Source organism: Nicotiana tomentosiformis, unplaced genomic scaffold (assembly GCF_000390325.3).
Source record: "Nicotiana tomentosiformis unplaced genomic scaffold, ASM39032v3 Un00217, whole genome shotgun sequence".
Taxonomy (NCBI): Eukaryota; Viridiplantae; Streptophyta; class Magnoliopsida; order Solanales; family Solanaceae; genus Nicotiana; species Nicotiana tomentosiformis.
In genome coordinates, this window is record NW_027174776.1 from 61,757 (window position 1) to 71,000 (window position 9,244).

Below are 9,244 nucleotides of genomic sequence, written 5' to 3' on the forward strand. Positions count from 1 at the left end.
ACCTTTTAGAGTTGTATTGTTCTTGCCCACTCAAAGTATTTTCGTCCAAAGTATTACTAGGATCATAGCAGAAGACTGCAACCCTGGATTCTTGTTGTGTGGAGAACCTTTGCAACGATTTCAAGAGTCCAGTGCTTCTAATCTAGCAATTATATCATTGTCTAGTTTATATGTATTTGATGCCTAGATTGTATGCTTGCTTCCGCTGCGCATGTTCTAACAGACATGCGTACGGCCCAAGACCATACGTGTCATTCGGGCTTGGGCGATGACAGGGAGTGGGAAGATCGTGCGAAGAAGACAAAGAAGAGGGGACAAGGGTGACGTCGGCAACGAGAACAGAGGGCGGGTGAGGGGTCTGTGCCAGGTTGGGAATGAAGGGATATTTTTCGACCTTTTCTTTTGTTTTCTCCAAAAGATTTTTCTTTAAATTTTTTATGTCAAAGACACGCAAGTTTTTTTAAGTGGAATATTTTGCCAGCGTATAATCCACACAATATATATGTTTTCCTAGTTAGTACTTTTGTGTTTAATTGGTATAGGTTGAAATAAGTTCCATGGTCTAATAGGAAATAGGTTAGCTTTTAAGTGTCAAAAATAAAAAGTATTGCGAAATTTCGGTGTCTGTCAAAATGAATCACGATCATATTATTGGAGCTGAAAATGCCAGTTGGGCCAAACCATCTCTCAGCAAGTTGTATTTAGGCTCAATGTAATTTAAAGCCCCAGTCTACTTGTATATAAATAATATTCTCTGCATTAGACATTCATTAATAATAAGATTTTCCTCTGATAGTATTATGCTAGCATTAGGCAATATAACTTATGATCCTATGATTTGTGAATGCAGGTTATTGATGCAAAGATTGGACAGGGTAGTGGTGAGACACAACTACAGGGAGCAGAATAGAGAGTGGCTAACGCACTGGCAAAGGAGGCAGCAAATTCTAATTTTTTGGGTAGAACTACCATGCTAGCAGTTCCTCCGATATTTACAAATGATGTATTTTGGGCAGATATCCTAGGAACTGAAGTAATTAGAAATTTTTTGGCATGTAGTTTATTTTAGGGGAACTACAGTACCCCAAATTAGACAGTAATTTGCAATGTAGTCTCTAGTTATATATATATATATTGATGTTTCCACTTCTCTTTTATGGATTACAAGGTATTGGGACATACACCACCGTGCAAAGTGAGGACCTTGAGGAGATGCGGCGAACTATTCAACAACTTTCTAGGAACTATGCGGATGAACGAGAAAAAAGAAAGCATGAAGAGAAGATTAATTAGGACCGCACTTAGGAATGACATCGAGTCCCTCAAGGCTCAAGTGAACCACTTAATCGGCCTACCCCGCTCTCCGTCATAAAGCCACATTTATGAAGAGGATGAAAGTGATGGAAACAATATAAATGATGAAGAAGATGAGGGGGAATCCGAAGATGAGGAGTGGTTTTATGTTTGGTTGGATTGTTGTTTAGTTGGATGTTGACTTTGAATATTACATTTTGAAGTTTGGTTGGATAATTTTGATGTTTGATGGGATAATTTGGATGTTTGGATAGTTTATAAAGTTTTGTTGTTGTTAATTTGTATTTTATTATGGTTGCATTTCTGTTTCTATTATAATATTCTGCATGGCAGGTGGTGCAGCAAAAAATAAGCACTGCCTGCCAAAAATATACCAGATTTACCGAGGGACTTACCAACAGAGTCCGTCGGTATACTTACCGAGGGAGTCCGTCGGTATAAAAATTTATTCATATTTTTAATTTTTAAATTACTAAATATACCGATGGTATCCGTCAGTAATATTAAATTATTATTTTTAATTTACCGATGGATATCCGTCGGTATTGATATTATATTATTTTATAATATATCGATGGATATCCATCGGTAAGTAAAATTATTTGACCAAATAGTGTCAGAAAGGTACCGATGGCTTTCCGATGGGGTCCATCGGTAATTACCGATGGATTCTGTCGGTCGCTTTTATCGAGAAAAAATTTACCTACGTGCCACTTATCGACGGACTTACTTTGGGAAAGCCTTGTTACCGAGGGACGTCCCTCGATAATTTGCGTAGATAAACAACTATTTTTTTTGTAGTGGTTTAGCTTCTCAATTACAATTTTTTTATTATTGTTTATTATTAATTTATTACTTATTTTGGTTCTTAACATAAGCATCTTAAATAGAAAAATTATGAACTTTTAAGTTGTCTTTTTTTTGTTTTATCTCTTAAAGTAAGATAATGGAACCCATGAGTCCACATGTCAAGTAATAAAGAGCTTCACATAAGTATGATTTGGCATGTGAGATACAAAATAAAAATTTTCAAGAATAATTGACTAGTATGAATAGCTTATCTTGAGAATTGCTTTTCTTAAAAGTACTTTTCAAAAAGTATTTTTTGGTGAGAAATAGTTTGTGGCCAATCAATTTGAAAAATACTTTTGAGCAGCAATTATTGTTTGACCAAGTTTTTAAAAAATATTTTTAAGTGTAATTTTATCAAAAGTGCTTTTGGGGAGAAGTTATTTTTTTCTACTTATCAAAAACTACTTCAACTTTTACTCAAAAATACTTCTTTTTCTTCTAAAAGTTTGGTCAAATACCTTCACTTAAAAAAAGAAGTACTTTCAGCAATAACAAAAAAACACTTACCCCAAAAATAGCTTGGTCAAACAGGCTTTAAATTTTCAATCAAGCAATGACATATGAAATTACCCTCAGACACACACTTTATTATAGAGTGGTTATATTACAATTAACAGAAAAGGGACATTTATATCACTCTACTTTGAAATATTGTATAGTAGAACCCTCTGTCTCACTATATGGCCTCTAGGGTTCCTACCATCATAGTTGTAGGCACAAATATCCTTATTTTAAACGGCGAACCACGTGTCGCCACCTGAATGAATAACTCACACCAAACAAAATAAACTCATATATTCCCTGAACCACCCCTTTACCCGACCCAATACTCTTCAATTAATTAGACCCATAACACAAATCATATCCCCCATTTATACCTAAAATCCCGTCGTGTAGGTTTTCTCTCTAGGGTTCCTTCAAAAATTGAACTTCTTAATTCTTCCACCTCGATTCATTGAATCTTAGGGTTATTCTCACCTTACTTCCTCTAAGTTTCATATTTATATACCCATTAGAAATTAATCTTAAGAATTATTTTTTCCGGCATTATACAATTCCTAATGGTTAGATAAATATGAACCATTAGGATATAAACTAATAAAAGACATTTATATAGTATTTTAACTGACTTCTCCCTCTCTTGACGTATTCTTTTATTCGAAAGCAAACAAACCCCACCCCAACCAAAAGAAATAAAAATAAAATAAAAAAAACAAAAAAAAATACCTAGTGCAAGTTTTTCGTTGTATTTTTGTCAAAACTTTTTTAAAGATTTGGATTACTCCCTTCATCCCATTTTATACAACATGTGTTTAGCAGTTTGCCATTGTTGCTTTAACTTGTTATGCTATCATTGTCGTTTAGTATCAAACTATTTGGGTAAGGGAGTAAATCTTTTTGTTCAATTATCTTTTTAATGTAGAGAAATGATTATAAATTGGATTTGGTAAGTTCCGATGAAGATTGGATTGACAACTGAATTACAGATTGTATTGACGAATGAATTGAAGTTTGAAGGTAGACCGTCACTTTGTTTTACACGACTTTTAGGTTTAGAATATTTCTTTTTGGTTTCACTTTAATATTTGAGTTTTGAGTTCATTTTCGTAAATGCCATCTTTTGGCAAAATAAAAAACACAAAAATAGTCACACTTTTTATTGGGATTTTAGGAAATTAAGATTTCTGAGTTTTATATATGTTATTACCTTAACTTCGCTATTTCTATTTATCAAGAGAAAAAAGAAAAGAAAAAATCATATTTCGTAGTTTTATAATGTTAAGAACTTTGAGTTTTGTTGAATAAATTTGAGCTTCTCCCGTAGTGCTATTTTAGTTGTTTAGTGTTATTTCTTATTTAATTTATTCTTCATTGTCTTTGTTATCTTCAAACATTTTACTCAAAAGAAAGGGGGGAAATGAATTTCTTTCTTTGTCATACTTTATTTATAGGAATAGTTGACTATTTATTAAGTTTGTATAATATTTAATTTCAATTTTCAGTGTAATACTTTAGTCTGAATTTAATCACTTGGTTGTAACTTTTTCCTAACTTTCGTTTTTGAGGAAAAAAGGAAAGAAAAGCAAAGCAAGAAGCTCTTCTCCCCCAAAGTCAGGCATTCCAATCCCTAAATAAATTTGGCTACCACAGTTACTAAAAAGAATTAAAAAATAAAGAATGCTCGTAATATCTCCCACGCAGATGAAACTGTGAAGTTGCCGTTGTTATTTGCCATCCAAATGGATTTATCTGATATCTCTGGTATCAAACATAATTTTTGTTGTTCTATGATTCTCTTAACTGCTTCCGGAACAGTAATCTGCATTGAATCGTACTACCACTCTCCATTTTCATATGCCTCTTTTCATATGCATTGATTAGAGCCCCCCGTCTTGTCTAGTTGTCATACCAGAAAGAAATATTTCCTTCCCCTCGAATCCAAATCTAATTCTTCTCTAGTTCTGTCTTCATTTTACATAATGCTCTCCGGTTGTGACATTGTCCTGAGCGCCATATGGGTACTGTTGGGTGGACTCTTCTAGAGTATTTGGCCATCATGAATTCCTTCCGGAGAGAAGAACCTGTCCTTAGATTCCACCATGATTTAGCAGTGAATGCCCTACACACATCTTGTAGCTTTTGTTGAGGTTTTTGTTATTTAAGATAAATAGTCTTAAAACGAGGGTGAATGGGAAATGGAGGGAAAATGAAATTTTTTGAGTAAAATTTTAAGTTTTCCTCTCTTGACAATGAGACATTGTCCCATATTGGAAGTGGAAAAGATTTTTGGTGGGTATATATATAATTGCTCTTCTTGTAGCTCTTAAAGAGTTAAGAAGAAAGCAAGCCTCGCGCCGTCGTCGTCGTCGCTCGGCTCGGCTCGGCTTCGGCTTCGGCTTCGGTCAAATGATCGATTGATTGATTAATTTATTTGTTAATAGTAAATATTAACGTAAGATTATCCGCATTTGTAACGGATATGTTCCAATCCGTGTATTGACCACCACCTGCAATAGCAGCCTAATGCTCTTCCCACCATGGCCAAGTGCTTGCTCCACAAACAAGCTAGTGCATGCTCCACAATGGAGGGTGGAGGGTCGTTCATCTTCAAAGTTGACTGCTATAAATATGTGCAGCAGCTGTTGAAGAAAGATACACAAACACCAAACTGAAAACGCTCAACTTTGGCTATACATTGCACTCCTTCCTCTCAGCATTTCCATACGATTTTCTGAGTTTCTACTCCTTTGTTCTGCATTGTTTTAACTTCAAACAAAGCAACTGTAAGTGTGATTTGCTACCGAACTTTGTGTTCGCTGAAACACTGGGGTTTGAAGTACCGCTATACCAGTGTGTGATTCGTTCTATCCTGGGAGGAAATAATCCATAACCTTGGGTACTAGGAAGGGATTAAATTCCTTAAGGAAACACTGTGAATTTAGTGGGCTCGAATTAATTACTGTTTCATTACGATAACTTATATTTTACAGAATTATTATTTATAAATACAGCAATATTGGCGGGACTAACAATCTTAAGGAATTTAATTATTTATTTCTGTATTTGTGTTATTCTTATTAAAACCTTTGTGGTTTTATGTACTCCCGTTTTGGAGAGTAAAGCCTTCGTGGCGTTTTGTTGGAAATTAAAATCTACGTGATTTTTACTCCAGTTTGAAAACGTTTGTTTGTGTCATTCTTTTATAGAAAAAATGACGACTGAAAGCGAAAACCAAGCTGTTCCGACGGTTAATGCCAACGCATCGACAAGCCGAACACCGGCATTGGCACCGGCAGAAAAACCCGAAAAATTTTCCGGGATTGATTTCAAGCGCTGGCAGCAGAAGATGTTCTTCTACTTAACTACGTTATGTCTACAGAAGTTTATCAAGGAAGATGTTCCTGATCTGCCAGATAAAACTCCAGAGAATGAACGCTTTATCGTGATTGAAGTGTGGAAGCATTCTGATTTTTTATGCAAGAATTATATTCTTAGCGGACTGGATGATAATCTGTATAATGTATACAGTGGCGTGGAGACGTCAAAAGAATTGTGGAATGCGCTTGAAAAGAAATATAAAACTGAAGATGCCGGGATGAAGAAATTCGTTGCCGCAAAATTTTTGGACTACAAAATGGTAGATAGCAAGTCTGTTATTACCCAAGTCCAGGAATTGCAAGTGATTATTCATGATCTACTTGCTGAAGGTCTTGTCATCAATGAAGCATTCCAAGTAGCAGCAATGATTGAGAAGTTGCCTCCGTTGTGGAAGGACTTCAAAAATTATTTGAAACACAAACGAAAGGAAATGTCCCTTGAAGATCTCATTATTCGGTTGAGAATCGAAGAGGAAATAAAGCTGCTGAAAGGAGAGGCCGTGGAAATTCAACAATAATGGAAGCAAATATTGTTGAAGATAACAAAAAGAGGAAGAAGGCTTCTGGTCCGAAATACAACCCAAGCAAGAAGCGGTTCAGTGGAAACTGCTACAACTGTGAAAAAATCGGACACAAATCTACGGAGTGTCGTGCTCCGAAGAAAGACAAGAAAAGGGGTCAAGCAAACATGGTAGTAAAGCATGATGATGTTGATAACTTGTGTGCCATGCTTTCTGAATGTAACTTGGTGGGAAATCCTAAACTGTGGTGGTTTGATTCTGGAGCCACTCGCCATGTTTGTGCAGTTAGAGAAGCTTTTGCTACTTATGCTCCTGCTGGACCCGAAGAGACAGTTTATATGGGAAATGCTTCAACAGCAAAAGTTGAAGGATATGGGAAGATATTTCTGAAAATGACTTCTGGCAAGGTCATGACTTTGAACAATGTCCTTCATGTTCCCGAAATGAGAAAGAATTTAGTCTCTACTGGACTTCTTGTTAAGCACGGTTTTAAGTGCGTTTTTGTGTCCAACAAGGTTGTCATAAGTAAGAATGAAATATTTGTAGGAAAAGGTTACCTCACCGAGGGCCTTTTCAATCTGAATGTAATGGTTGTGGAAAACAATAATAATATTTCAGCTTCTTCTTACTTACTTGAGTCAAATGATTTATGGCATGTACGTTTGGGTCATGTCAATTATAAAACCTTACGGAAAATGATTTACTTGGAAGTATTGCCTAAGTTTGAATGCGAAAAATCAAAATGTCAAACATGTATGGAATCTAAGTATGTTAAACATCCTTATAAGTCAGTTGAAAGGAATTCAAATCCTTTAGACTTAATTCACACAGATATTTGTGACATGAAGTCAATACCATCTCGCGGTGGAAAGAAGTATTTCATAACTTTTATTGACGATGGTACTCGATATTGCTATGTTTACTTACTGAATAGTAAAGATGAAGCAATAGACGCATTCAGGCAATACAAAAATGAAGTTGAAACGCAACTTAACAAGAAAGTAAAAATGATAAGAAGTGATAGAGGTGGTGAATATGAATATCTTTTTGAAGAAATATGTTTAGAATATGGAATTATTCATCAAACAACAGCCCCTTACACGCCCCAATCTAATGGGATTGCGGAAAGAAAGAATCGCACATTAAAGGAGATGATGAACACGTTGTTGATAAGTTCTGGTTTGCCACAGAACTTGTGGGGGAAGCCATTCTTACGGCTAATCGAATATTAAATCGAGTGCCCCATAGCAAAACACAATCCATTCCATATGAAAAATGGAAAGGAAGGAAGCCTAACTTGAATTATTTTAAAGTGTGGGGCTGTTTAGCAAAAGTACAAGTTCCTAAACCCAAAAGGGTAAAGATAGGACCTAAAACCATTGATTGTGTTTTCATAGGATATGCGACAAATAGTAAAGCATATCGATTTCTGGTTCATAAATCAGAAAATCCCGACATTCATAATAATACGGTTATAGAATCAGATAATGCTGAGTTCTTTGAAAATATATATCCGTATAAAAAGGAATGTGAGTCGTTTGGTGAAGGATCTAAACGACCTCGGGAAGAAACAAAAGAAAGTATATGTAATCAGGAGGATCCAAGACGCAGTAAACGTCAAAGAACGTCTACTTCATTTGGACCAGATTTTGTGACTTTCTTAATGGAGAATGAGCCTCAAACATTTAAAGAAGCTATGACTTCTTCGGAATCATTGTTTTGGAAAGAGGCAGTCAATAGTGAAATAGAATCCATATTGAACAACCATACATGAGAATTGGTTGATCTTCCTCCTGAAAATAAACCTTTGGGTTCTAAATGGATTTTTAAGAGAAAAATCAAAGATGATGGCACTATTGATAAATTCAAGGCAAGACTCGTAGTCAAAGGGTATAGACAACGAGAAGGTCTAGACTACTTTGATACATACTCTACAGTTACAAGAATTACGTCCATACGGATGTTAGTAGCATTAGCTGCAGTGTATGGTCTTGAAATTCATCAAATGGATGTTAGGACGGCCTTCTTAAATGGAGAGTTGGAAGAAGAAATTTACATGGAACAACCTGAAGGGTTTGTGATTCCAGGTAAAGAAAAGAAGGTATGTAGACTTGTTAAGTCTCTTTACGGACTAAAACAAGCACCCAAACAATGGCATGCGAAATTTGACCAAACAATGTTGTCAAATGTTTTAAGATAAATGAATGTGATAAATGTGTGTACATTAAAAATGTTCCAAATCACATAGTCATTGTTTGCCTATATGTGGATGATATGCTGATAATGAGTAATGACATTGCCAACATAAATGCTACTAAGCGTATGCTCAATAGCAAGTTTGATATGAAAGACTTGGGAGTTGCTGATTTAATTCTGGGAATTAAGATCCATAAGACTCCTCAAGGTCTGGCATTGTCACAATCTCATTATATTAAGACAGTACTTGAAAAATTCAAGCACTTGGGTTTTAAAGTTGCAAAGACTCCAATTGACGTGAATCTTGCATTAGCAAAGAATAAAGGCCAAAGCATATCACAATTGGATTATGCTCGTGTGTTGGGATGCTTAATGTATATCATGAATTGTACACGACCAGATATAGCTTGTGCTATAAGTAAACTGAGTCGATATACGAGAAATCCAGGCCAATCTCATTGGATGGCAATGAAACGAGTTTTG

General features: G+C 35.4%; 1 long non-coding RNA gene across 1 annotated transcript; it reads left to right on the forward strand.

Annotated features, from left to right (window-relative positions):
* Positions 1 to 696: 696 nt before the first annotated feature.
* Positions 697 to 1,592, forward strand: LOC138903953 (uncharacterized). Its single transcript, XR_011413220.1, has 2 exons — positions 697 to 959; positions 1,169 to 1,592. It is a non-coding gene; the product is annotated as an uncharacterized lncRNA (long non-coding RNA).
* Positions 1,593 to 9,244: the final 7,652 nt, after the last annotated feature.